This window comes from Onychomys torridus, chromosome 5 (genome assembly GCF_903995425.1).
Source record: "Onychomys torridus chromosome 5, mOncTor1.1, whole genome shotgun sequence".
In the NCBI taxonomy this organism is placed as follows: domain Eukaryota; kingdom Metazoa; phylum Chordata; class Mammalia; order Rodentia; family Cricetidae; genus Onychomys; species Onychomys torridus.
Genome location: NC_050447.1, coordinates 31,984,511 through 31,988,057, shown reverse-complemented (window position 1 = coordinate 31,988,057; position 3,547 = coordinate 31,984,511). Strand labels below are relative to the sequence as shown.

Sequence of the window (3,547 nt, the reverse complement as noted above, 5' to 3'; positions counted from 1 at the left end):
TCAGCCAGGCTCCAGGTGGAGCTCCGTGTGTCCAGTTGTCGAGAAGGAGGAGGGACTGTGGGAGAGTGAATTGTTCAGCCCACGATTAGAAAAAGCACGGGGACGAAAGGCCAGACGAATGGAAGCATATGAATTGTGAACCAAAGGCTGTAGACCCCCCCCCCAGCTGGATCAGGCCCTCTGGATTAGTGAGACAGTTCAGTGGCTTGGACTGTTTGGGAGGCATCCAGGCTGTGGGACCTGGACCTGTCCTTAGTGCACGAGCTGGCTGTTTGGAACCTGGGGCTTACACAGGGACACTTTGCTCAGCCTGGGAGGAGGGGACTGGACCTGCCTGTACTGAATCCCCCAAGTTTAAATGAATCCCCATGGGAGTCTTAGCCCTGGAGGAGATGGGAATGGAGGGGAGGGGATGGGGGGAAGATGGGGGTGAGGTTGGGAGAAGGGAGGACAGGGGAACCCATGGCTGATGTGTAAAATTAAAACACAAATATAATAAAATAAATGGAAAAAAGAGCTTGTAAGGCCATGTTCACAGACAGATCATAGAAATAAAGGCAGAGTCACAAAAAAAGTGAAAGTGTACATTGAAAAAGTACATTTATGTCACAAAGCATTGACCACATGGTAGTTGCAAATACATTTGCTGGCATGTGTACATTTACAATAAAGACTGAAAACAAACCAATTTTCATTTCTACACAGAAATATTACTTCCTATCAGTAGTGATAGATATTTTGTACATTTTCAAAATAAAAAGGAGGGGGAAACATTACTTTAAACCAAAACCAAAATTAAGATCTTCATCAAGTTGTCTGCATCCATATATTTAACAAAGTTTTTTCCTCACACGCAATGAAGCAAATACTGTATTGTTCACTTATTATTGGCCCTGGGGTGCTGGAGGATGGTGCTGCATTCCTTGTGGACTTGTCTGGGCATAGTATGCTGCTTGTTATCTATAGTATTCAGCCCTGGCTGCACTATAATCTGGCTGACCACCTGATGGGGCCCCATTAGGAGCAGGAACTGCTTGACCCATTTTTCTTGTAGTACTCCTCCCAAGCCTTTGTATAATCAACCTGTCCAGCTGGAGCTGGATCCTGCTGATCTCCGTAGTTACCTGGTCTGTTAGTTTGGGTTGTAGTTGGTGCATCTGTGGGAGCTGCAGGCAGGGGCTATGCCTGCTGTTGGTAAGAGTGAGCATAATAAGCAGCCCAAGCTGCTGAGTTTGGATCTGTTCCTGCCTTAGCTGGGTCAGGAAGAGGCGGTTACTGCCAACGTGGATATGAATTTCCCCATCCCTGGGGAGCATATAGGGCTGGAGGACCATGTGGAGCTGGGCCAGATGGTTCTGGATTGTAAGGTGCAGGGTTGTATAGTCCCATTGGAGTTCCAGGCCCAGGAGGCCCGGGAGGCCCAGGAAGCCCGGGAGGCCCAGGAGAAGCTGGAACCCCATGGGGTCCATCAGGTACAGGAGGTCTGATAGGATTTCCTGGGCCCCCAATCTCTCTTCTATGAGTTGCTGAGCATAGTCTATTTGTTGTGGAATGCCACAAATTGTAAATAACTTTGTATTAGGATCTGCATTAGGTGGAAGATTTCTCTGAAGCTCTATTCTTGCACCAGACAGCTGGCTTATGCTTTTTATGGTTTCACCTCCTTTTCCAATTATCAATCCAGTTCTCCCAGTTGGCACAATGAAATTAAATTCCTGTAGTCCACCAGGTGGTCCCATATTCCAGTTGCCTTGACCTCTACCTCATCTTCGACCACCAGGATTACCAGCCTGAATGCTCCGTAGAAGGTCTGTGATGGTCTCTGCAGCATGCTAGCATCTGTCTGGAGGTCCTGTTATTTGTGCTATCCTATCAGGTGTTGTTCCATCATCTGACTCAAACTGAATTTGAACATCAGCATCATTTTGCATTTTTTTTTTATCATTTCTCCATTTCTTCCTATTACAATTCCAACAGCAAATCTTGGAATTGGGACATCTATCCCTTCATTTCCTCCTATCCTTGAACTATACTCATTCCTCACATCTCTGAAACCACCTTGATCATGAATTAACTCTAATACCATTTCCTTGGCTTGCTGAACTTTATATGGGTCACTCGTAATCCTAAGAGGTTTATTAGCACCAGTATTTTGAGGCCCACCTTGAATCATAACCATTTTAACACCAGCCCTTCCTGAAGTTGTTTAATAGTCTCTCCCAGCTTTCCAAAACAAGTCCTACCTTGCTGGCTGGAATCATGATTTCCTGAACTGCATTTCCAGGTCAATCACTATGATGAAAGCCAGGGGCTGGTCTTCCCTTTTCAACAATCTGGTTCAGTAATCTTTTTACAGATTCAGGTGTTCCAGTCAGCATACAAGACCTTTCTGGAAGGCCACCACTATCAGGAGCTATCTGTATTTTGCATCCAGATTCCTGCTGTATGTGTGAGATCTGTTCACCTCATCTGCCAATTATAAATCCAACCATTGGATCTGGAAATTTGTATTCTTCTGTCATTACAGACCTGCATTGCTGCTGATGCATCAGAGGTAATTGTTCTCCAAAAGAGTCATTTTGGGGAGCAACTTTCTTAGCATCTGGTTGATCTCCATCTTCTAAGGGTCTCCTTTGTCCCCCATAACCATAGTCATTTGAATTCAATGATTTTTTTTTATTTATTTATTTGTATTTTATGTACATTGGTGTTTTCCCCACATGCATGTCTGTGTGAGAGAGTTGAATCCCCTGGAACAGGAGTTATAGACAGTTGTGAACTGCCATGTAGGTGCTGGGAATTGAACCTGGGCCCTCTGGAAGAACAGCCAGTGCTCCTAACCACTGAGCCATCTCATGAATTCAATGATGTACCAGCATCACTCCCAATGCCATCACTGCAATCTGCCGAGGTCTCTACAGGGCATCTTTGAAAGCATCTTTCACTCCTCCTCCGCCTCCACCGCCACCATCACCAGCTGAGCCAGACAAGGGCAGAGGCATTGTTGAATAGTCGGCCATGCCCACTCTACAGCAGCCACTGCCCTTTCCTCACGGAGGTCCCCGCTCAGCTAACTGCCAAGAAAGAAAGCTAAAGAGATTTCTTTACAGACAGAGACATCATGGGGATAAGGAGGAACCTGGTGCTAGGAAAGTTCCCAGGAATCCACAAGGATGACCCCAGCTTAGACTACTAGCAATAGTGGAGAGTGTGCCTGAGCTGGCCTACCCTAGTAATCAGATTGTTAAATACCCGAACTGTCATCATAGAGCCTTCATCCAGTAACTGATGGAAGCAGATGCAGAGAGCCACAGCCAAGCACCAGGCTGAACTCCAGTAGTCCAGTGAAGAAGAGGGGAGGAGGGATTCTATGAACAAGAGGGGATCAAGCTCATGATGGGGAAAGCTACAGAGACTACTGAATCGAGCTCATAGGAACTCACGAACTTTAGACCACCAGCTGTGGAACCTACATGGGACCAGACTAGGGCCTCTGCATATGGGAGACAGTTGTGTAGTTTGGTGAATTTGAAGGGCCCCTGGCAGT

At 46.3% G+C, this 3,547-nt stretch overlaps 1 pseudogene; it reads right to left on the bottom strand.

Moving 5' to 3' along the window:
- Positions 1-884: 884 nt before the first annotated feature.
- LOC118584435 lies at positions 885-3,020 on the bottom strand (annotated as a pseudogene).
- Between the last annotated feature and the right edge of the window lie 527 nt (positions 3,021-3,547).